The sequence below is a fragment of the Stegodyphus dumicola genome, chromosome X2, assembly GCF_044657685.1.
Source record: "Stegodyphus dumicola isolate Sdum_Otavi_A_Nest chromosome X2, ASM4465768v1".
NCBI lineage: Eukaryota > Metazoa > Arthropoda > Arachnida > Araneae > Eresidae > Stegodyphus > Stegodyphus dumicola.
In genome coordinates, this window is record NC_140781.1 from 157,580,289 (window position 1) to 157,607,263 (window position 26,975).

The 26,975-nt window shown below is 33.0% G+C and overlaps 1 protein-coding gene across 3 annotated transcripts in view; it reads right to left on the minus strand.

Annotated features, from left to right (window-relative positions):
• LOC118188762 (uncharacterized) overlaps positions 1-26,975 on the minus strand; it is an 819,948-nt gene that overhangs the window by 625,989 nt on the left and 166,984 nt on the right. Inside the window, exon 2 of one of the 3 annotated variants that reach the window (XM_085809661.1) lies at positions 1,196-1,320. The exons of 1 other annotated variant lie outside the window; for it this stretch is intronic. The gene's annotated coding sequence lies outside the window, so the exon portion shown is untranslated. Of the gene's footprint in view, positions 1-1,191; positions 1,321-26,975 lie in introns of all 3 variants that reach the window. One more of the 3 variants, XM_085809660.1, reaches the window with a different exon arrangement.

A 26,975-nucleotide genomic window follows, 5' to 3' on the forward strand; every position in this document is an offset into this window, starting at 1 on the left:
ACACACCCAGCTGGTTATGCCAATATTTACATTCAAAATATAACTACATGAAGATGGCTTAAGTTAGGCACATAAGGATGGCTTTTTTTAAATTAAACTATGTAAAACACTTTTCTGGTTGATATTTCCCTCACTATGGTGTGTTGTGACTTATCTCACTTCTCTGACAGTAACATCAGAACAAGCCCACGAAATTCATCACGACAATTTTGCAAAAACTTTTGCATGCAAAACAATTTGCAAAAAATTGTGCCTGTTGTTGGCAACAGCCTTGAGCACCATACATGTGACAGTACGACTTCGCTCAGTTTCGAAGGAAAGCACCCCGCGGTAGAGGAGAGGTCCGAGGGTCTTCCACCCTTCTTTCCCTACCACGACCTCTCAAGAATACTTTCAGCTAGTAGCATATTTAGGCTGACTTTCTAAACAACAGAAATTCCAAAAATGGGCTTCCACAAGCCACACTTTCTTAGCCTTAGTTAGGTCCATTACGCTGATTAAGTTGTATAATTAACCCTTTCCGGAACGCTACCTTTTTAAGTCTGAGTTTTGATAAAAAAAAAAAAAAAGGTAGGCAGTCTAATTAGGCCTAGAGGAGTACACAAGTAAAATTTTGTGAAGATAGCACTTATCGTTTTAATTCTGTGGGTGTGCGCAAAGTGGCACACTGATTGAATAGAGCTTCGAAAAGAGTGCTCAAACGAGCCTTATTGTCAATGAACTGACCAATGAGATGCGGAGAAACAAAGAATACAGACTCTCAGTTGTCCTAGATTATCGGTGAGCCCGGTCTGGGCACACCTAGGGTTCGCCGTTTGATTTTAGGCAAGATTTCAAGGTAAAAATTTAAAACTAATATACAATAAGTAGATTAGCATACAGCCAAAAAATAACATAGAAATTTCTTTTCAAACAATTCCTATTATACCTTAAAAAAATCTGGAAGATTCCTTTGAAAAATGAGGGTCTTAAAAAACTAAACATGGCTAAAATATATGGACTGGTTTGTGTTGAGCTGCCATCTACTGTAAATAAAGAAAGTTCAGAGTAACCTATAAATCCTTTTTCATTCAATTTTTCTGTGCGTACAGAAGGAAACTTTTAGGTATGTCCTGACCGGACACACTGTGCCGCAAAGGGTTAAGTGAAAAGTGGTTATCTTTGAGTTGAGGAAAAGGAAAGAAGACCTACCTACTTTCAGAAAAGAAACTTCTCGAGAAACTTTCTTTAACTGGCTCTCAGTTCTGCTATTGAATAACGAAACAAAGAAACTTCACTTTGTTCCCAGATACGAGTAAAAAGAGGTACACGTTTCCTTCGCTGAAAAATTAAAAGAACGAAGAAATTAAGAAGCCTTCTAAAAATACCTCATTTGCTAGTGCCATGGTTTATTAAAAAATACAGGAAAATAATACCTATTTTTTATATGTTATGAAACAATATCTAAGTCAATAGTAATCAGAAGTTATGTGATAACATAAACATTTTGGAAAACATAATAATCATATTCGATTTTAAAAATCTCTGTAACTCGCTATCTTCCTTCATTATCTTATACAAGAAGAAAAGTACAACAGAAGAAAAAAAACCTTACACTAAGAACTTGTAAAAAAACAGTGTTTCGTATATCTACATATTTTACTGCTTTTAAAGTGCCTGCAAACAATTCTTTTCAGTCACGGAATCTACCAATCAATGAAAAAAAATATATTCTAGTATCGTTGTTCTTTCCTTGCAAGTTCACAGATGGCAATTATATTGAACTAAGGCGTGACAGTTTTGGTTAATTGATTCTACAATTTTTTACCTCTTTTGAGAATACGCTCTTAAAAATGTAAATTGGCTTGCTATGAAAGTAGAGAACTAGAGCATAGATTTTTCAGTAAGCGAGTATTTTCCTTTTAAGTGATTTGGATTCGCTATATTATCTATATTGACATTGTCTAGCGTGACTTAATTTGCTCTTGAGTAGACTGGCGTCACGTTGTAGAGTTCTGAGAAGTGAGTCCCATTAAAGGAAGAACTTATAAGAATTTTAAGTTTTACTAACGTGTATTTTATTTTAAAACTTTACTGTCTCCTCTTATTTTCCACTTCCGGCCAGAATAAACGCGGTTAGTTTTAGTAAACAAATTGAGCTTGCAAACTGTTAAGTATTTAAGTTGTGACTTTTAACCAAGAAGGAGTTAGAGAAAGAAACTTCTCGCCACCTTATTTCACGCGCGCTCAGTCAGTTGCTGTGCCTTTAAGGCCAGAAATTTAGTTCTCTTGATATTGAAGACGTATTGTAGATTTCCCGCATTCTGCGTACTACATTCGTAAAGATCTAAAAGGCCTTTACTGGTCTTTGTAAAGTATTTGAGTTTAGCTCTTATTTAAATTTAGTTAGTTTGTAGTTCTTATTTTTTTTTACGGTTAGACCACAAGTATTGGTCTTTGTATCCCAAAGTGCAGGAGTAGCTGTAAACTGTGAAGAATAAACGGTAATTAAACCCTTCCCATATCTTCTACAATTTCATCGGACATAGTTTAAACTAAACTTACTCTTCTACTCAAGACACCCACATATTCGCCAAAGCGATTAGGCGAAATAGTAATCCTGATAAACTGACAGCTGGTGAAAGAAAAGGAGACGCTTTGTCTATGCAAATGCAAATGCAAAAGGTCTACAAGAAAAGAGTTCGAAAAGTTTTCAGAATGTGATACACAAAGTATACAAGTTACAGAACAGTTTATCTACAGAACATGTTGCTAGTCACTAAATGTGACTGGGTCAGTTGGGTAAATGCTTGATAAGAATAATTATATAAGAAGAAGTTGGGTTTAATGAAAGACAGAAAACGTGGTAGAAAAGTTAGACTGAAACAAAGCACAAGTTTTGCAGAAAAAAACATATTACGAGAGAAAAAAGTAATTATATAGAGGGAAAAAAAATGAAAAGAACAGAAATGCTTATCTCGGAACGAAATGGAGGGGAAAGTAAACGCATAAGGTCTCACATATAAGTCCTCCAGAGCTGCGTAGTTCAAATTATCTATAAAGTTGAGCAGTTTACTTGAACATACTTTACTTTACTGTAGAATATTCCTTTTCGTCTAAGAGGTTTTACCCTAACCTGCCAGTAATTATTTCTGCCTATTAAGGCAGTGGATAATTCTGCGGATTTTAAAGGGTGGTTTCTGATTAGTAAATGAGAATCTGAATTTTAAGTATTAGATCTTACGGTAATATATCAAGAAGAATCCCTCCAGAATAGAAGTTGTTTAATTAGTTATTTGAATAGTGCAAAGCGCAAGAGGAATATCAGCTTGAGGAAAGGGGATGTCTTTGTGGAAGACTTTCAAAAGGCAATTGGCTTGTATTTACGTTACACATAGATAACCCATGAAAACGAACAATGTAGCCAGTTCCTGTCGCCTTGGTTTGAACTTAGAACGAACTACTAATATTCAGCAATTTTTAACCGCTCGGCCATTAGTAGGACCTCCAAATTAAGGAAGCTCGATGACTTTTTAAAATAAGTTCAAGCTGTTGCTGTCACCCGCAAGTAATTATTGTCTCTTTGCTAAAGTGCAAGATGTAGAGCTTCTAGTTTGCAAATTGCTTTAATTTTGTAGAAGCATACTGTTCGGTTAACAATAAAGAGATTTTTTACAACTTTAGATTCTGTATGACTGTTATGCTTTTAGTTCTGTTAAGGCAATAACTAACCCTATGATGTGATCAATATCAGTTTTTTAATATTACAAGAAAACACAAAAAGTTTTCGCCTTCGTAAATCCTCGGGCCTTAAGCCCAAATCCTACTAGCCTAGGTAGAAATCAATCTGTGACTTTAATCCTAAATTTCTAGAAGCTAGCACACTTTTATTTATTTATTTACGCATTATAGTTACATTTTGTTTTCCGCCTCGTTTATTCTACTCAAATAGTTCCTCTATTTTGAGACAAACTCCCCATCAAAACTTTGGGAAGTGGAACTGTACCTTTCAACCGATATAACTATCGCTGAAAAGTATAATCTTCATTCGGTACTGTTAATTGATTCATTAGCAGGCTAAATAATTGATTCTGCACGAAAACTAAGCATTAAATTTATTCTATACTATTAGAATATGCGGTAAGAATTTCTCTCTATTCGTAGCTTATTCTTCTTCTAACAGATTGAGTTCCTATCACGAACAAAGTCGTTGAATAAGGGCGTGCATAATCATCCCTGAAGATTTCTCATTCTCTAATTCGCCACGATGTTAAGCATAAAATATCACCTATAAAAATAATTTAATACTGTTCCTTCTCCATAATAAACTTTACATTTCAAATAAGTTAGCTCTATAGTAAAAGATTAGGGCCACATTCATTGATAGTTAGAATATTAGGGCGGGACTTGTTGCTTATTCTGAATGGTTGTATCCCGAGTGTAAGCAGACACAGTTCACAGATTTCTAGGCTATGAGAAAAAACACTAAAGTGGCGTCGTTAGAACATCTTTGTCAGCCGCACCCAAGACACCTGTTGCCACCCAAGGCGGCACAGGTGGAGCCAGGGTGGATCAGCCAGTGACGTAAGCAAAGTTCGTGAGGACCCCACCCGCACCCTTTTGTCAACTCCTAGGGTGGAGGCAGCATTCCTCTGAAATCTATCGCCCTCGTGTTAGACAGCGGGATACACAAAGGGATGATAACTTTCTCTCAACACTAACTTCATTTCAGTAGTTTTTGTCATTACGAAATCCTACAACAATATATGACTGAAAATATTTTCCTAAATGCGTAATGGGAAAAACGTGTTTGTTTCGAGTGACATTTTAGGCATCCATTTACTTCCGTTTTTGCAAATACAACAACACATTGAAAAAATTCCTTGAAACCTGCATTGAAATTTATGAGATTTTTAGAAGTAAACTACCTTTTTTAAAATTCACTTTAAATGCAGTAACACAACATAAATTACTCTCCACTTTACTGTTGGCATCTACTACTGATCGACTTGTTACAATAAAAGATCATTAACCAGAAATCTATTCCCAATGAAACATATTGATTCAGTAAATATTTTCGACGTGTTTTCGTGTGTAACACATATGTCAGCCAATATGCTTTAGAAAACATTGTAAAAAGGGCAGCTATCTGTGTGTATAAACTTGGCATGCTTTGCACTCAGATTTTTTTTATTGCATCGACGTAAGTTATGCATTTTCAAATAGTTTTTTTAGCTAAGGTATTTATTCTGAAACTTGATCCAATTTAATTTTAAAAACATATAAGGTTATACTGTAAGATCTGGCTCTGCTATTCCACATAAACTAAATTTAGATCCTACAATGAATCTGGCGAATCTTCGCACAGGCGTAAATAAATTACCAGCACAGAGGAAGGGTGAAAATAATCCTTTATTTAATTCGAATAATTAGCAGAAAGGCACGATCTTTGTGCTTTACAATGGCACCGTCAACATGCGGTGAAACTGAAACCTAGAATATAATTCAAGTCAAAATCTAAAATAAAATAGTGCTGGATTAGCACGTTAAGTTACGCCTAACATGTTGACTCAACAAAAACCTAACAGCCGTGACGATAATCCGAAATGGCCAAGAGGCTTATTAGCGTAACGTGAGATGGCAACGAAACGTGGGCTGGCTAGCGAAAACAAGCTCTTATTAAACTCAGAGATTCACCCATTTAAATACTCACTTCACTTAACTTTAAATTTGTATCCTGGCGAGAAAATGTGAGGGGAAGTTGAGAAATTCAGGAAAGGTATCAAACTTAAAATAAATTTGTTATGCAAAATAAGAGAAACCATACAGTACTTAGTCTGATACTGGAGTTTTAATTTCATAACCTTACTAAACAGGTTGCGAGTTATCTAAAATAGCACGACAAAGACTTAAAAGATTAAAAGATTTAATTCTTTTCTTTTATTTAACTGAGCTTTTAACATAAAGGGCACGGCTCGTGCTCTACAGATAACCACGACTTATAAATAATAATAGTCAAATAACTTTAAACGTTGATCATGAGTCTAAGACTACACAGTTAAATACTAAGTTGCCTCAATTTATTCATCGGTGTGGCGGAGATGTCCATGTCCAGGATGGTAAGTTTAACACCTTTAACGATGATAGTCATCTGTTTCTGTGCTTATTTGTTGGTTTCCTCCGCACTTAACATAATAAAACATGTTTTGTCACATTGTTTGCGTGTCCTCCCTTTTTTCTATTTCGTGCCGTCACTACCACGCCAACGTGTTTCCGACAATGCATTGCTATGCGATTTGCAGTCTAGGTGTACTCTCTCTCTCCTGAAAGTCTGCAAACAATCTGCTGACACACACTATATAAATATATATATGGAATAAGAAGACTTGGAGTGAGCTACAACAAATTGGCAAATGTTCTTCACATTATATCCTGGGAAAACTTTACTGCATAGTTAGAAAGATGACACTCGAAGGAAAGACTTGTACACAGACAATGGCGAATTGAATATTACTCTTATTGGTGGATATGAACTAATTACCAAAAACATTTCTCATCATATATGATCATGGACGCAATAGGCACTACACAATTTTATATAGAGTATCACATTTTAGATAATGGCATGGTTAGTAACAAAACCAAGTAATTGGTGCGAAGTAGCAATTTGACTGCAGGAGAGCTGAAGCTATGAGTGCACAATTATCCATTATGGAGGCTCACCAAGAAAAGATTTTGGTTTATGTTAGAAAGGTATCAGTTCTCAAAATTATAGATTAGGTTGTAAATTTAAAACAATGGCTGCGACAGCATGCATAACCCAAATAATTACATTTAACTAGAGGTGGCATAATTCTAATGAAGCAGCGCGAATGCCAGAAACTCTCTCTCTCTCTAGATCCAAAAGCCCTCAGCTTAAATATATTATAATCTGCATTCTGGTGAAGAATAAGAAAAATAGAAGTTAAAGTAAAGATCAAGATCATAATGAATGGTTAGTTTTAACATAAGAAATCACCATCTTTCCTTTTACCTTGGCTAAGCTTTTAAATTCTAAATTTAACAACATGAGCCAACCTTCACAACCATCTAGTAAAATGTCTAAATCTAAATATCAGTTGCACAACACTTTTTGTTGGAATAAACATTTCATCTCTTCAGCACTTCAAATCTCATATTTTCCCAGGAATCTGAATGGAAGAATAGTTTAGCCATATAAATGTTAAAATTTGCATTTTTCAGCTTGCTATTCACAATTTCACAGGCCCTGTTAGCACTTTGCTTTCTCTCAATGCAATTTTCTTCCCCCTGTTCTCCAGCATTCTAATGCTAAAGTATAAATTTATGCAGACTTTCAACAATTACCTACTAACCAAATTCCTACACTATACTTAAAAGAGTCACACTTAAAAAGTCACACTATACTTAAATGAAAACCCTATTTCAAGATTTTATACCTGATGCTTAAATACACTATAATATAATTTGCATTCCGGTGAGGAATACGGAAAGAAGAAGTTAAAACCAAGATTAAAATCATAATAACCGGTTAGTTTAACATGACAACTTTACAAATTTTAAAAGCGATAAAATTCTCTCAATGAAAGTTTCTTTCATGAATGATTTCTTTTTGATGGGACGAAGTTTTTCGCGATCTCTTATGTGGGTGGACGCAATTTAATTAAAACTACAACGCATCAATATTAAGAATTACAACGCTTATTTAAATTACGGAAATACCTGTCGAAGTTAAATTCTATACATATGTTGAAACAGCCGGAAAGCTTTGCGGCCAGTTAATCGATACTCCAGCATTTGTTTTGTATGTGCAATTTTTAAATACGGCAGTGTACATTGTAATAGATCTAATTTTATTTCCCATCGAAAACTTTTATTATTGTATAAGCATAAAAATGATAAAATCGCTTACTAACTTCATTATTAAGATATTATGTCTTTTTTTTATATTGCACCACGTTTTAATATTTCTTTCCCCTTGGCGGATCTACTTTAGTAACCGAATTTTCGCATTTACGTATTATCCGACAATCCCGGCTATCCGATCATCATTTATCTCCTTTTATGTGGCAAAATCGGGATTGTATTTTACTAATTTTTTTATTGTTAAAACTTTCTCTCTCTCTTTTTTATGGAATATTGCAGTATTTCTAGAAATTCCATATCTTGCTTATTTTCTATAAATTCATGTTACATAGACTTCCATTATTATCAATTAAAAGCTAAAAATGATTAATATTAAAGAGGAAGACATGCCTAATATCGAATCCGGATACTAAGCCTTTGCTTCAAACAGTAGATAGAATTGGGTAGACACATGAAGAGTTCATGAGAGAAATTGAAGAATGCTATTCAGGGCAAAACATGCATTGGACTGCAGCCGAATAGCAACATCTCTAAGAAACACTAAATATGTACTTCCTATAAAAACTAATTCGTTTAATAAAATTTAGAAAAATACAATGCAGCTTAAAGTGACCAAATAGAATTTTGATTTTAAACATTTGGAAGTATAAAGTAATCAAAGGTAGATTTCCTCAATTTTTCTTCATTTTATCAAATAAGACAGTCTGTAACTTAATGACTAAATAAACCTAATTGGAAGGAAAGTCATTTTTTCCTATAACAGCATAACTTCTTTAAAAAAAGACCAGATTTATAACTTACGTTTAACACATTTTATAGAAATGTGATAATTTAAAATTAATTGTGAACCCAATAATTCATTTCCTAGTATTCTATTTAGAAAATCTTCCTTCTCAATTGATATTATATTAATAATTCATAAAGCCATTAAGAAATGAAAGTGGTCATCGGAAAAAACTCCAGCCCGTTTTTTCCATTTCTTTCGTTTGATGCCGAAGTGACAATATCAAGCAAGACAGAAACGTTATTTGACCTTCATTTTCCCATAAGGCATGTACGATTGCACAATGGCCCAATTCGACCTCAGTGTCACAGTCATCGCTCCCATTTGCCCTACCCAAGGGTCATTGTCTTTTCAGGCACAAATATACAACATTTCAGAAGAATGGACTAGTTACCAAGTTGGAGACCCGGAAGGCCTGGCTAGCAGTTCTGACATATAAAATGATTTAAAACATTTCTGCATCACCTGAGCAAAATTTATCAAAGAACGTAATTTAAATTATCATTTTAGCAAATTTAAGTACTTACCAATCCTTTCCCTTGTAAGTTTAAAATAGCTGAATATTTGCTCAGTTGTTTGGCAAAATATAAAATATTTTTTTAGCTTGTCAAAATCAGTAACTTCAAATCGAATAAAATTTGTGTTAAATAAAATTAATTTTTATTAACTTACATTAACTAGTTATTAAATTTTTATCAAATAAAAGTTTTTAGAAAACTTAATCACTGTAATTATTTTCCATGAAGAATAATTGTTATAATTCTGAAATCTAACTATTACACCATCAACTGACATTGATGACTAGAAAACAAACATAATCACGTAATATAATGATGAAAATGCTTACGAAATAAGAAAAAAAGCGCAAGAAAAAATAATACAAACTAGGAACCAGATGTAACAAGGGGAAATACGCGATTTTTTGTTCCAAAGACTGCAGAAAACAGAGCTAAAATTTAGCTTGCATTAGAAAAGTAGATATGTATACTTAAATTTTAATGCCTCTGCCACTATAAATTGTTTCAAATAGAATAATAGTTGCTATTTATACCACGTCTAGCAGCGAGGCTAAGATAGATTATATAATTTCCTGTGGCAAAGTACTAAAACTGCATGTGCGGGAGGAGGGTTTGTCTTCATAGATGAAAGTTTTACATGAAGGCTATAAGATTTTGTAAGTTTTCGAATTCAAATAGAGAAAATTTTCAAGTAAGATTGAATAAAACAATCTGATGTGGACACCATATGAGTTCCTTGTACGGTCTTTAATTGTACAGAATTTTTAAACTTATAAGGTATTTTGTCTCTTCTTTCTGCATGCCTTCGTGGTGTATCGGTAGCACACTCAACACGTATTCGAGAGGTCCAGGTTCGAGTCCCGGCGATGGAAATGCTCATTTTTCGAGTTTCCTACTTCAAAATAACCTAATGCCTCTACAGTCACGCCCAAACTAAAAAGAAAAGGTGACGGATGATGATTGTTTACCACCAGGATTTGGCGACTGGGTCCCCTATTCCCCAGTCGCTTTTAAAAGAGGGCATATATAAGGCATTTTCTCCCTCCTTTCTGCATGCATTCGTGGTGTAACGGTAGCACACTCGGCTCGTAATCGAGAGATTCAGATTCGATTCCAGGTGAGGGAATTGCATATTTTTCTCGTCTCCAGCACCAAATTAACCTAATATCTCTACAAACTAATATTAAATATTGTTAGATATTTATAGCAATAAACTGATATTGAGTATTGTTTGACTAACTGCCTATATAAACTGTTATTATATATGTAGTTAGATTTCGTTATATACCGAAAATTCTTTCAGTTTTTTTTTAAATTTGACATTGCCATGACGTGAATATTTTCGCCATTTAAAATACTTCTGTAACTGGAAATATATGACTAGGACCAATGATTGAGAAAACAAAAGTGAGAAAAAATAATAATAAATCCATTTTAAATGCATTCAACAATCCGTCTTGGGGGGAGGAATCCTTTATTCTGTCCTCAGGTACAAAACTCACGCAAAAAATTATCCAAATGGAATCGAGAATAGTCAAAATGATACCCGAAATATTTCGCGATTACAATACTTCCTTTACTTCGTACTAGGAAGTAAAAATTTAGGTGGCCACAGTTACTAATGAGTTACTTTCTGTATCTAACAACAACAGACCTTTCAAAAACAAAGTCCTCGCTTTCGAAAAAAATTCACGAAAGAGCCAGGAAGTAAGTTTGGATCCGAAACATGTCACAGAATAAATGAGGTTTTTTGCTATTATGTTGACTTCAGCTCTACAGGTTCTTGAAGCAAAAGCTGCTTCAATAATGTGTGATTAATTCGAAGTACAAGTTTTATGCACAGTACATTAAATTACAAGAAATACTGCCATTTCTGTGCGCAGGTACTTTCTCTATTTTATTTTCTGACTGATATACGAATATCGAGATGGGAGTTGAAAATTTTGCCTTTTAAGCAATTTTTAATTGATACTGAATTTATATTTTTACATATATCACACAAGTAATTAATTTTACCAAAGAAAATTACTACTTGTTTTAGAACGGCTGTCGTCAGGGAAAATTCGCTAAAACAAATCGCGTTTTATTTACTTCAGACATCGTTAATACTTCTGAAGCCCATTCGTCTGGGAACAGAACGTGTGATTAAATTATTCACGTTTATTAGCTTTAACCATTCATCACTATCGGGACAAATCGTCAAAGAAGAAGCAGACGAATATTATTAATATTGTAATATAACAAGTAGGATTCTTTTTTCAGGTCTTGCCCGGGGGAAAACTCAAGAAATGGTTAATTTAATACACACGCAGACTTACAAGCACTTTTTGAACGCTTTATATACAGAATATATACTTCTTACTAAAAATTATTTTATAATACGGATTTTGAAACAACATATGCAAGATAAAATTGCAGATAATCATAAGATAAGTAAAGCATTAACAATAGAATTCCACCCATTAACTGAATGGCGAAATTCAACCAATTTGAGATTGTTCGGCAGAAAGGCGTCCTAAAATATTTTTAATTCGCTAACTGCTTGCTAAAACTAAATTATACTATTTGTTCAGTCTATATTTTTATTATAATTTATTTAAGCAGTGAAACGTTAAAATTTTTTGAATTGCTCAACTGCGTTAAATACACAACCGATTTTGATACAGGCAAAAATATGGAAATGATTCAAAATATTAATAACTTAAATCAAAATAACGATAATTTTATAAATTACATTGACTAAAATATATACTCTTACACGTACTGTGTTCTATTCAAATACATCAAAATGAAGTAAAAACTGAGGATTTCAAAACTGTAACTGTAGACATTTTATTTCATAATTCCCAAGATTCAATGAAAGCAAGCTACTTTAAGTCAGATTACCATTCCAGAGCAAGTTCCTCTCGCAGTCAGATGCTGAGCCTTAAACTACCGGTTACATTTCGTTTCACGTTACTTTGGCTGCCAGAACGATAATATTTAAAACATACAAATAAACTGAACGCAAAGAAACGATGGAAGTAAACGGTTATTCATTTCTTCATTGAATTACAGATAACTGTTCCTCGTACAAAATTACATAAAATTTTACCAAATCACATTCTGTGCGCATCAAAAATATCCTTTACAAATCTCTTTGTAAAAGAATTGCGTATTCTGTAGATAATAAACTGTCCCAGATGAAGACCAAAACAGGTAAATCAAATCAAATGTCAAATGCTCAAATATTACTAAAATTTCTAATTTCTCTTTCAGACTTTAAATCCACCAAGGTGTTTAACTACAGGCTAGATGAGCTCCTTTAAAAAATAAACACTGTATAACATTACTATAGATAATTTCTATGCTCACGGTATCTGTCTGCCAAAAGCTAGTGGAAGATATACAATAATTGAGAAAATACAACTTCCGAATCCAAAAAATTCACCACCTACGCAAGTGATTGATCTCAGCCTTGGAGATCGGAATTCAGGCTAGCCCTAGAAGATACAATATTTCTACGCTCTCTCTCCGAGCTTGAACTTGCCATAAATCCACTTTAATCCCAAAGTTTCGTCAGCGGTCGTAACTTAAGCTCAAAGCTTTCGAAACCAAGCTACACGCCCTCGCATAAATGCTAACAGAAGTATTCTGCTGTTCACACAACAGTGGTTGAGTTCCTTGCGTTTGTTGCTCTAAGAGTGATACTTGAATGCATAAAATAAATTATGAAGGAATGGTCAGTTCTGGAGAGAATAGTTTTGCTTAAGGCAGAAAGTTATCTGCAAGGCTGTTAGAAGGTCAGAGTTATTAAAAAACTTCCATTCAAGCACCAGCACTATATAAGCAAGTGGAATTTAACATCTCACATAATGATCTGATTAGCTAAGCATTTTCCGGATACTTAAAGCAGACAGGCTGAATGCAGTCGTTTTATTTATTTTGTAAAACTTTACTTTGAGTTTAACAAATTATTAGTTTAAACTCTTATGTCGCTTAGTTTCTTACCTTATATATGAATATATATAAATATATATTCATATATAAGGTATTAAAAATATGACTCGCCCCAGAGGGGTGTAAAGTTGGTACCTTGCCCAGCTGTGTTATGTGGAATTAAATTTAAGCTCCACAAAATTCCCAACCCTTCCAAAACATAATACTTAAATGACACCTTGCAGCTTGAGTGTGATAATAACTAATGTGAAATGGTCCAAAATATGCCACGTTATATCTAAATACATTTAATAAAAACTCTGTGAGCAAATTTTCGTTCCCTGCGAAACAGCAGATCTAGCTCGTAATTCTAAAAGTATCAAAAGCTATCAAATTAAATCAACTATCAAATTTTAATATACTACCCATACAAAATATACGCATGAGATGTATGAATGATTTACTAGCCACAGAACGATTTTTAAAGATTAATTATGTATACTTTAAAGCAATGACTGAAAATGAAAGTTAGAGACTAATCCAGGAACTACACGCGCAAAAAATTAATGAAATTATGAACAATCATATGAAAAACTGATATTAAAATTCTTAAGAAATGAATCGGTAACTGGTTACTCCCTTTATCACACATAAAGCAGTAGCTCCTATAATTAGATATATTTTAATACATTATTTTAATACATAATAAATAATTTAATAATTTTTTTAATAAGTTCCTTCTGCAGCAAGTATAGAAGAAATAAAAGTCCATAATAATAGAAAATCCTGCAGATTTCAAAGAATTTTTCGATTTCATAAGAATGCGAAAAGACCTAATGTCTTGTAAGATTGAATAAAATGCTCTTTCACCGCCAAGATTTTAATGCATGGATGTCAGGCCAACGTAAACTAGATTTTATTTATTTAAAAAAAAAATTCTAGTTTATTGTGCCATTTATATGCAAGCTTTCCAAACCTTGAGACAGTTGCTTGGTTCTTCCATTTATAAGTATATGAGATTAAATATTAAATACAAGAACGCTGACAGAAAATCAGTAAATGCTGGGGAAAAAAGCATAATCTAGTTATCTAAACTCACAGCAGTGAACTCATCGCTGTGTGTAATCGAAGTTTAAAAATGTTATTTTTCCGAAATGTGAGACAGCAAGGGCATATTCTAGATTCTAGACGATAATTTTTGCAATTATGGTGTTGGCGGCAGAAATATGAAATATGATTCGCAGCTTTCCTGAGCTTTTATTTTGGTATTGATGGCAAACAATACTATGTATGTATCTTCTTATACAAAACTCGGAATAGGTATTCAAATATGTTGCAGTAGATCTTTCAGAAGAACAACGCTATGAAGAACGGTTCAAGCTTATTAAATTGTAACAACAAGCTCTAATACTATAAATACTATAACCGAGAATGTTGAGAAAAGTTTGTGGCAAATAGAAAATTTAAAACAGCTACCAAGCATCTTACCCAAACACAGCTTTTAAAATAAGAAGGCTGTTCACCCAGCCAATGGTACAGTTGTCTTAAACCCTAGTGCCATTGATTAAAATTGCTGCGAAACATTCTTATTTGACAAAAGTTTTATTTTTACGAGAGAGATAGAGGTTTTTAAGAATAAGTTAATGCTGTAAAAACAATTTAAAAGCTAGTAATACTGTCAGAATAGTTGACCGAAGTTACCAGAGTCCCATAACAAGAATGTGAGCTGGAACTGAGGGCAAAGAGCTGCATTGAAGATGTGACCCAAAGAACTTTTCTCGAACTTGCTGTAGTCCGGGATATAACGGTATTGAAGTAAATCCTGTAACAGACTCTGTCTACCGACGCTTAATGGTGTATGCCTCTCTTTGTCTTCTGCCCACCAGCGGTCGAGCGGTAAAGTAGCTGAACACTGGTAGCTCGGTTCGGAGTTAGAATCCCGCCAAATGGACCCTTTCGTGGATTTTCCCATGAGTAACATGTATATCAGCCAGTTTCTCTTAGAAACTCCTTCACGAAGGCATCCCTTTCCTTAAGCAAATAGCTCTCCAGCGCTTTGCCGTAATCAAGTAAACCAAACCCTTTATGTTCTGCTATAGAAATGTTCATGTTTCAAGATGCCATGAAATTATACATGAGCTCAAAAACATTGATCTCTGTTTCCTGCTCTCTGATGAATCAAGATGGATTGTAAAAATTTATATTTGATCTGGGAAGACTTTAAGATATGCTGCCTTCTCTCCAATGTAGCAGAAACAACCACAGTGCTAAAGCAGATATTTTGGTGCAGGGAGGTAAGAAGAAGTTGGACGAACTTTCGTTGCTGTAATGTTCGATGGAGAAAGGTGACTAACTGAGCAGCACTATACGTACGAAACTCTTATATGCCTACCTTATATGACTCTTTTTCGAAGTGCTATCGGTTTCCAGTTTGCTTTCACGAATTATAGCATTATGGCACAAAGAGCTCAGGTGGTTCATGATTTCCTCAATAAGGTGATTATTTGCAGGACGGATGTAAATGACAATTAGGTCTACGGATCTCATCAATAAAGAGAATATATCAGATGTTCTAGCAAGGGCCAAAGGCTCATATCAGTCATCTCCCAAGACACTAGGTAAGTTAATAAAAATTTTTCTTTCGGGCGAAAATGATATGTATCGTGCCACAAGTTTGTCTCAACAACAATGTTGTCCATATGAAAGCTTACTTCGACATTTGCATGCCTTTTCTGGATGGACACACTACTTATTACCTTCCTTTTTCTGAAGGACCTGCTAGATAAGGTCAGGGCTTATTTCCCAAATATGCACAGTAGAGGAATTTTATCTTTCTGCTTGGGGGAGAGGAGAATATATATTACACAATTTGAATTAGTTACACAAATTTGAAGTGTAAATTTTCATTTTGTTAAGGCCAGGTTAAATAATCAGGATTAATATTTTAACACGTATTATAAGGAGATAAAACTTATAACAATTGAGTTTTATACAGAAATAAATTTTTCTGCTAATTTAATATCATTTTAATATTTTTTATATAATTAAATTTAATGAGCCCTTGAATTGCATGTAATCAACTACGTTCACAAAATAATTAATATTCATGGTTTTAGATTGTCCATAATCTCAATTACCGTAAACATAAATGTTTTATTTTATTGATCTTTTAACTTGATAGTATATAATATATTGATAAGTGTTGGCTTAATTTAGATAAAAAATTTAAATACACTCGTATAATAAAATGTACAGTGTCAGAAAAGAAAACGCAGTATTAAAATTACAACTTTTTTTTTAACTACACTCTGTGGTCATCCACAAAGTTAAATTGAATTAAGAGATTTTCAGTTCTGCCGTAAGTGACTTTAATGAGAAAGAGGTAAGGTAAAATTTAAATTCACCGTTAAAATTCTATCAAAAAAAGATACATATATAATTCTTAAATCGTATATTACTTCACATAAAGGAGTAAGTTTCTTCAAGAAACATTTTACATTTTCTCAATTTCAGCAATTTATTCTTCAAGAAAACATGTAGTTAATTTCTTTTTTTTTTTTAACCTCATTTCAGATAGATGCAGCTTAATGATACTAGTCATCGAGATTAATTCCATATAAGATTCCTAGATAAATGTGTGCTTTATCTTCATTTTCTCAAAGAAAATTATTGGACAAGTTGGAAGTTGAGCATTCACGGAAGTTGAGCATTCACGCCCGTGGCACGCGACTTCCCATAATAATTCGTCCGACTGAAAGCGGCCAATCAAATGAAAAGGCACCATTTCTCAACTACCAAAATTCCAAGAGTGCAAATAAGAAGTCGAGTTTCAGGTGCTTTTTAAAAAGGAAATCACAATAAAAGACCATTTTAAACTAGATCCCATTTCGAACGCATCACAAAGCACCCATGAATTAGCTAGTGTCGGCGCCTTTGCTGTCTGAAGAAGAAGAGTCAAAAAGACGTATTAAAAATGGAAATAAGAGAACTTACTCACAGGCTCACGGAAAGGGAATCTCTGCTGAGATGTGAGGAAAAGGCGAGAATTGTTGCAAGTCACCCGGAAGTAGATGTAGTAATATATCTCTATATATAAATATGTATGTATATATGAAAGCGGTCCTTTTGGCAGCAGGTGGTTGGGGTGCAAAGTGAGGTAAATAAGAAGAAAAGAAAGAAAAAAAAAGGCGACCTCTTCGACCTGCCGCAGGGGTCATGTCGTGAGGGCACCATTATCTATTCATCGGTAACTATTCAACGCGTTTGCAGTGTTTGGTTAATGATATCGAGTGTTATTTCAGTCCCTTAGCCACAGGTCGAGATTGCCTCGTTCAGACTGAAAGAGTTGAACTTGAGTTCAAGCGCTAAATGAATACCACCGGTTCATCGTCACTACAGAGTTAAACCAAATACCTATTTAAATATGTAATTATACTCCACTTTGCCTTCTAAAGCTAAACGCAACGCTCTCATTTCAATTCGCTGACTGAAAAAAATTCTAAAGCCTTTAAACTGCTTCTATTCAAGCTTTATTTTGTTCATTTTAAAAGCAGAGCACCTTTTGCCTTTAAAATGATCTCATCTGGTCCCAAAGTACTGAACGCATTGCCTGAAGGAAACTCTACCAAAACGCTAATGTAAGTCTTGTTGCTGTTTACTCTGAATTAAGAATCAAAAACATAAAAACCTGTGTATTTGTCCACACGCTGTCTATTCTTTGCAGGATTTTGAGATTCGGTGTAAATAGGGTTAATGATGTTGAAAAAATTTAATTATAGGAAGCATTTTGTTTTCAGCTACTGATATTTTCTTTGCTAACTCTGTTCTCGGATAAAAATTCTCAAATTGAGCACCCACGAACTACTCTCCATTTTGATTTCTCTTTATCATCAGACCTACGAGTGACCAACTGGACGAAAGCATCGAACGCTTGCAGTTTGCTCCGGTTTCCCTTTCAAGGACTGCGTGGTTTAGCTGCATTACGTTTCTCATGAATTTTCTCATCTGTTAAATTGTGTTCCAGTCAGTTTCTTCAGAAAATTTACAAGGAAAGTGTTCCTTCAAAGTAGAAAACCTTCACGTTGTTTTGCTTCCAAACCAAATTAATCTTATTATGATAACGTCTGCAACCGTGTCCATTAACTTGAAAAAGAACGAGTCCAGAACCATTTTTTATCAATATCGAGTTGAATGTACGCGTTCTTGAAAAAAATGTTTAAATGTTGTTAAAAGGGGAAGAATTCTAAATTAAGTTTTAAAATGGAAAGAAAATATTAACAGTATAAAATAAGAAATTTTCTGAAATATTTTGGATTTTAAAAATCTAAATTAAAATGGCGATTTAAATGTGTACTTACGGATTTCTTGATTAATTCGCTCTGAAATCATTAAATTAATACAGAAGCAATAAAAGCATTAATTTACACTCACACACATGAGTGAGAACGTTTGAATACTGAAAACGCTAACGTCACACCGTAAGTTTCCAAAACTCATAATTTAATTGTACTACTTGATGCGGCAAATTAAGTATTAACTTTTTAAAATGGCTCTGAATTTTGAATGACGAAATGAAAATCTATGAACTATTCACTAAATTAATATGAGCAGCGAATTGTTTCTATTGACGGTTACTTCTCACTAGTCTCAGTTAAACCTAGCGAACTTCCTCTAACGATATTGTAGTGAAAGTCTGCTCAAAAGTTGGACTAAAATTCAAATCTCGGCTTAAGTTATGCTTATTGCCTGAGCCAGCATACTTAAGCCTGAGTTTACTGGAGACCGCATACGCTTAAAATCTTTCGACATGTAAGTCTTCTCGAGAAATTGCTTGTAGAGGATTTCGGTCAAAAGCTGAGCCATGTCACTATGGGCAAAATGTGTTAAGATCACTGGGAGTCGGATTTATTACATCTGACTTGTAAAGCCTTGTATTGTTCCGATACCATCACCACGACCAAGCCTTTACTGATGGTTCATTATATCCAGACATGGAAACATGAAATTTAGGACAATTAGTCAAAGAATTTTGAAATGAAACAAACAAAAAAAAAAAAAAAAAAAAAAAAAAGAGAAATTCCTTCATAAAAGCCCCGAGGAAAAATACACATTCTATATAGAGCCTAAGTGCTTCTTATTTAAATAGACATAACGTTAAACAGTTTGCATACGAAGTGTGTGTGGAAAATTGGTAGTTACTTTTCTCGGCCAATACAGGCTTAATTTTTAACAAGCTAGGTTAAAAGATATCTAAAAATACGTAGAGTTAATATTTTTTCCTAATGTTTTATACACGAGACATTTACCATATTCATGATTTTCAAATGTTGGAAGTTAAATCCTTTCTGAAAGCTGATTCTTTGCATTCGTGAGCATAAAACTCGAATTTCGTTGTGAAATTTATGATTATGTTGGCTATTAACACAAGATAAGTAAGAAAAGAATTAAAAATTAGCAATAAATGTTGAAAGCAGGAACAGAATAGAACCTAAATTCAATTATAAAGATAACGCAGTGGAACTTTTATTAGTTAGTACAAAATCAGTTTTAAACAATAATTCTTAACATTTCTGTATGTACAATTCCAAACGTTGATAAAATCGAATACTAATTTGGCATAATAAGAGATACAGTGTATTGGTTAGAATACGCTCAAACGTTTTCAAGGGGCCCTAAGCAAGGATGAAAATAATGCATTAACAATAAAAGGGGGTGTCTCTTACAATATTTACAGAAGACGCCAAAACACGCGCTCAAGTTATATAGACAAAGCACAGCTTTAAAATAACAATAATAATAAACCCCACTATATTTATTCAATCAAAAATTTTCGTTATTTTATATTCGAAATTATAGTTACTTTTCATTCGAAATTACAGTCACTTTCTATTCATATTTACCTCCATTAGACGTAAAAAAGTGCGTAAATGTATACAGGTTCTATTATGTTTTCATGAATAAAGAAAGCGTGGGCAGGTGTTTCTGTTTTCTTACATTCAATCGTTCCCTCGAAACATAATGTTTTTCTTTTTTTTCACTTATTTCATGTAATGATTTTTTTTCTACTAAGGGTTGAAGGTTTAAGACCCTTTTTTATCCTCCATTTTTTCAGATGTAATTACGCTCACCGTGGCTCTAAACTTTAAACGGAAAAATTTCATCGCAGCGCAGTTCCTTATGAAAGGTTCTGGGTTCTCTGAAAGTGATTGATCAGCGACGGTCATAATGAATAAGAAGTCGATTTGTTAATTCCGCCTATCTATGAATTACACTGTTTAACATTTAGAACTTGTATTATAATGAATTGTCTATGCAGGTTTCTTATAGGTTCAATCATAGATAAAACACTTGAAAGTGAAAAAAATTATAACTAATTGGTAAAATAACAGAATTTTTTTAATACGAAGTTAAAATTATCCTTTAATTTTTGATTGCTGGTAAAAAATCCTTTGATGTTAATGATTCTTGATGCTGCTAAGAAAAAATATTTTGCAATATAATGGTGTCCAAAAAGAGATGAAAAGGTTAATTCATGTGTTAATAAACCTTATCAAATATGTTGAAAAGTATTGTCATAACAGTTATTACAGAATATAAAGTTTGAATGTCTTCATTACTAACAGCACGGCACACATCACAAGCGACTTTCCCGTAAAGCACGAAGTTGTACCAATGGTTTTGCAAAATCGCACTTATCAAATGCACATTTGATTGCAAGATATCAGTGCATTAAACATTCACTCCGATACAAATATGACATTGATACAAATAATATTTTTACATTCCGCAGCTATAAACACTATCCTAGGAACTTTGGTTGCAAGGATATTCATTCTCAATTCACTCTCTAGAAAGAAGTTCGTATTTAATGCTTGCATTTGCTGCTTACTAAAGTTACGGAAGAACAAAGAACGCCATAAAGAGCTATAGATGTTTTCTATGAAATTTCAAATGGTTTTTATAAAATTTAAACTTTTATTTAAAAACAAATCCTAAATTCATGTGATTAACGGCTGCAATACAGTTCAGCAGACATTTAAAAATGTTATTAAATGTTCTTGAAATTCTTCTTATTCATTCTGTTGCTTAAACATACAAAGAAATTTCAGAGCTGGAAAAAGAACTACATAAAGAACGTAGGAAAAAAAAAAAAGAGATTAGCTGAAAGAGGTAAAATAGCTAAATTTGATCTTGAAGAGGGTACAAGCTATAAATGTGGGAAGTGTCAGGTATATTAATAATTTTTTAGTTAAATACAATAATTTGAACTTAAAATGCGTTTTTCTTTCTAAAAGTTAGTTTTAACGGATAATTTTTCTCATTTTAAAAATGCTAACTCAAAATGCTATAATTCGATTTTATGAAACTTGCTTACTTTGTCTTAATATTATTTTATATTGCATGTGCTAAAAGAAATTCAATTGTCTGAGTGTTTTTTTAATAATGACCTTCTTTCTTAAGCAGGGTAAATATGCCCCAAAATCTTGTAATTATTCTTCGATTATCTCCAAAATTTTTGTTTATCACATTATTTTTTAAATAATAGTACAAACATTAGAAGAAAATATATAGTTTATTGCATCCTCAAATAAGTGTGAATGTTTTCCGTGCAGCGTTTTTTGAAAATTTTATAAAATTTCCTTTATTTTCCATACTTAATTAACAATTTTGTAAAATAATAATAACCTATTTCAAATACTGATAAAAATATTATTTTTAAGTGATCTGAACGTCTGAACGGATACATTAAATACAAACTTTTTGTTAAATGAAATTATGAGAAATTTGGTTATTTTTCATTAAAAGATCATAGAGAGAAGTTAATGGTACTCATAAAATGCTCTGTCGGAAATATACAGCAAGGCCAACAGAAAAAGAGTGTTCCCGCTCATTGTGAGAAATTTATATAGAAAAAGATATTACTATTAAACACTATAAGAAAGTGCAGCTTATATAACTATGGCGCTTTGCTTACCCCAATAATTTGATGAATATGCTTATTATATAGTTATGCGTAGAAAAAAAATTGAGAACTGTTACGTGTAGGTAGTTTATGTAATAACATAACAGTTGTAAAAAGGCAGAAATAACTTTTAGCGCTTTTAAGCAATAAAACCATTGCTAAAATTTCATTAATTGTGAATACTTAGCCAAACATACATATCAAATCATAAATTTATACTTTGGGGGGAGAAAATGTTAAGAAAATTTTAAGTAAGTAAAATTCTCCACAAAGTCCAGAAAATGGTTTTCTCTTTCCTTTTCAATATCCTAAATAAATAAGTAAAAGAAAAGTCAAATTTAATTTGCAGTAATACTTTAACACGACTTTTTAATTTGACTATTTACCCTTTCCATCCTAAAAATAGCAACTTGCTTATAATAAATCTCTCTGCATCCTTTCAAATTTAACCTCTGTCACACGATTCTCATATAATGTTAATGGGGATGGTACTTAACGCCTCAACCAATAATAATTTTTTTAATTTTGTGAACTGAAACTCAAACACCAATCAAAATAAAGCTAAACGAAAACTCATTTATTCTGATCACGGTTTTTATTTTAGACATGCCATATTTCTTTTCTTCTTCTCGTTGCTTGCGAATGTACATGCTGCTTCTGTTTCTTTCTGCAAAATATTCCCTAAAAAGTAACAGTACGAATGTAACTGCTCAAGAAAAAAAACCAGAAGTCCGTACGTTATTCCGCAGAATTATATATAAATATATATATATATATTTTATTATAAGCGAAGTTGTAAGAACAATACAAAAAAGACCAATTTTGGTCAAAATTTTTTGCGCAATGTGCTGCAAAATTAAGGAAATGAGAAGAGAAATTGTAGTTAGTTCGCCAAAAAGTTACCAAAAGCTGTGGCTCCAAGAAACATCCAGCATATGCACATTCAGCAGTTTTTACAAGTTGGAATAAAAAACTATATGTGAAATATTTTCGGTAACTTTAACAAAGTTTTAAAAAACTAACTGAATTGAATGAAGTGACATATTAGGCTACAGGTGAAATAAAATGTAAATTATAAAACACATTAAAATACTAATCGATGAAATAAGTTAAAGGCAAAAAATAAAACTCAGTAAAAAACAATTGAAGGAACAAGTAAAAAATATTAAAAATTAAAAAGCGGAAAATGGTAAATTAGCTTAATTCGAGGTTCACTCTGGCTTTTCAAGGGAAATTTTCTGAGCGAACATCGAACCAAGCTAACTCCATTACGCGTTTCGCCGAAACAGACAATTGAAACTTTGCGTTGCAAAAATTTTTTAATTAATTAAATAAACTGTCCTAACAAATTTTTTTTAGTCTCAATTCTCTGTTCCAATTTCCCGACGCGTCCGCATAAATTGACACATTAAGGTGTAAAAAATGTAAATGCAATTCCGATGTACAGCAATAATAAAAATAAAAATAAATAGCGGTATGCTATTAGTCAAAATACTACAATGTACGTGAAAATTAACCATTTTTAGAACTAGTTCATTGAATTCTTGAAAAAAGCAATTAAAAACATTACAATATAGGAAAATATTGTTCATGCCTCATAAACCCTATGAGAAAAGAACATGAGAAATTTTTGTCTGACTTAGAAGGATAAACACAGATTTTGAAATAATAACTGTGTCCCAACTTAGATGGCTATATAATTATTACAGGAAGTTAAAAATACAGTAGAATTTCGAATACTCGGATTTCAGTTTGGAACCTAATATCGAAATGTAGAATTCGAAATTTAAATTAGCTTTTCAATAATCAAATTTTAGAATAATATGTATTATTTTATGTTTTAAGTTTCAGCTGATTCAATTCAATTAAATTTCTATATTCATTGAAAATGAAAATATAACTGGACGATTACGAACAATGAACCAGCAATCATATTTATCACGTCTGCTAAAATAAAAAAATAGTCAGTAAACAGTGTTTGTCCCATGGATTACGTTCGTGACAATGCATTAGCATGGCGAGTGCCATTTATTACAGTATGGTAAATTTACAGTTTGATATAAAATACAAAACATATTATCTAAAAATATCTTAGTTTAACATACAAAATTTATTGTTTTTAAGCAGCTATGTTACAAATTTTTTACAAATAGTACATGCACAAAACTAATGTTAAACAAGCTTACTCCGGTAATGTTTTTAATAATGCTCGCCTAAATCAGTGTGATCTTTGGCTTTGCAATTCAAGGGCCAGTGACTCGTAATTTGGAGCGTGACGGCTACCTTTAGGGTTCCGGTGACAGTTCTTTTTAGAAGTCACGACTTTGGAATGGTATTAAAAAGAATGATGCGCTGCTGCATTAAATATTTAAACAAAAGCTTATGAGTTGTAGTCAAACTGTGGCGGGTACAGCAAAAAGGAAAGGCTGGCGCCATGATGCCTGAGGCACAGAACCAGAGAACCCCTAAACCAGTGCAAAAAAATTTTATTTTCATTTTAGCAATATCCTTTACTTTTTATCTTGTGAGATGAGTTTGAAATTTACAGATGCTTTATTATTTTCCCTCTGGATTAGGGCGGTGTAAATGTATGAATAATCTAAGCGACGACTCAACTGAAATATCATTTTGCTAATTCGAAGCTAAAAACTACTGAACTATTTAAAGAAGAAAGAAAAGATTTGATTTATATCCTTTCGTCTCGGTTCCACTGCGTATGAAATAAACTTATAGAAGTAAACAAAATATGGCATATAACATACTGCACACTTAAATTTCTAACTGAGTTTTGTTATGCGCTGTAAATTTTTATCATTTTTAGGCTATACACATTTCTTTCTCTCGCCTCCCTTAAGCCATTAATTATTAGTCCGTTAATTGGCTCAGAAGCAGTAAAATGCATTTATATTTGAAATTTACATTTGCGGTGGACCATACAAAGACAAGAAATTCATGTGTGCGGTCCCCCACAGTTCGTAGTGTTCGAGTTGTTACAAGGTGTGAGACGACAGGCTCTGATATTGTAGAAGTACTAATTCGTTCAGTTATCGCTCCAAGTGACATTACGTGAATCATAATTTCACGTCCAATGTCCAGGAATTTTAGACATCTGCACTGTGTTTGTCACCAAAGCCTCTCGATTTCAAGGAGGGTGACGGACAAACGATCCCGTTTCTTCTCTGATATCGTTTCAACTATAACGAATCAGAGGACGTAAAATAAAAGCGAAAAATTAAGAGGGCGTAAATAATTCAGTTTGCAAACTGTTTTAGACAAGGCAAGGATTCATAATGCTCAAACAGAGAGACTCTTATTGGTGGCAAGATCTGCACATAATGAGACAATAACCTCCAATAATTATTTCTACGCCATCAGTGGTGTTATGTATTGTTAATACAACACCTCCTAGATCTATAATAAATACATTTTTGCTCTAAATGCAGTAAGTAATACGCAACCGTAACAAATGCAATAGACACCAATTACCACATTTAAATAATACTTCGGAATATGAAAACCTGCATGCTGTGCTATAAGAATTTCAGAACATAGAATTTAGTTAATATACGGAGGGGACCGTCAAAATCCAAAATTTAAAACGTCATAAGACCTTAGACTGCAAATAATAATAATAATAATATGAACAAGTAAAATACCGATTAAATCTAGTAAAATCTTATGTAATTACAGTTGGAGTTAATCTGATCTATTTTGTTAAAATTATCATATATAAGCTAAAGCAATCTCTTCCTTGGACAACATGCTGAATTAAGTAACTGATTATTCGTACATCGCTGTACATTCGCTACCTTTAATATTGCTAATGAATTTAACAGAACTTCGCTTTGTGAGAATATTATCAAGAAAATAAGTTAAATTTTGTTCCGTTAACAGCGATATATATATATCTATATATATGAAAGATCTCTTTCTATTTATGCAGTCGGGAATATGAAACAATTATCTTTCAGTAGAATGAAATATCCCCATAATTTTTCAACGATTGTAAAACGTCTGTCAAACATTCGGTCTTTATGAATTCAAATTGAACGAAACTAACTTCTTTGGGTCCGCGGTGTATGGATCTTACTCCATCGGATTTCTCCTTTTAAAGTCACATGAAAACACATTTACATTGAATGAGAATCACTGTTGCAAAAGTGAGAATTAAGATCGGATATCCTTGCTCGAGTGTGAACGGAGAAGTGAGTATCATCATTTATTTGTGTGCGATGTTCTTAATAGTTGCAAACACACACACACGGAAAAAAATGTAGTACTTTTCTGGAATTATATTATGGTAACAACTAAAATAAAAACACTTTAAAGCATCTAGTATAACGTTCATTACTGCATAAATAGACACGACATTTTTTTGATCGGATTACTTAACTGAGACGAATATTTTATAGCTTGCCTGAGAAAACATATCCCTTTGCTGAGGACTTCCACGAAGACGAGACAGGAATAAACATACGGGACACCAATTACCGTATGTTGTTTCCAACCTTAATGTAACAGCTAAGTGTGTAGGAACCTCGTGAACTGATAAGTGAATAATCTCTTTAGTTCAGAAACAGAAACGTAAACTCAAAAAGGGTTAATTACCTTTTATTTCTCAAAATAAGAATTTAACCGTCGGCTCCTTTCTCAGAGCGTACAACAAAGCCTCCACTTGGGCTTGAACTCAAATAATAAAAAATAAAACTTAACTAATGCTTAGTTTAAAATATATAGCCGAAGCTATCAAAATTCTAAGCAGTTGGCCCCTAAATATTACCTAGCTTGGCGAAGCTATCAAGGGTCTGAAATACGGTCGAGCGTAGTAATAGCTTAGAAACGCGCGCTAGTCAGAATCTCTGGCTCCTTAACAAAATCAGTGGAACTTCAATTTAAATACCGCTCTTACTCATTTGCATTAACCGTGATT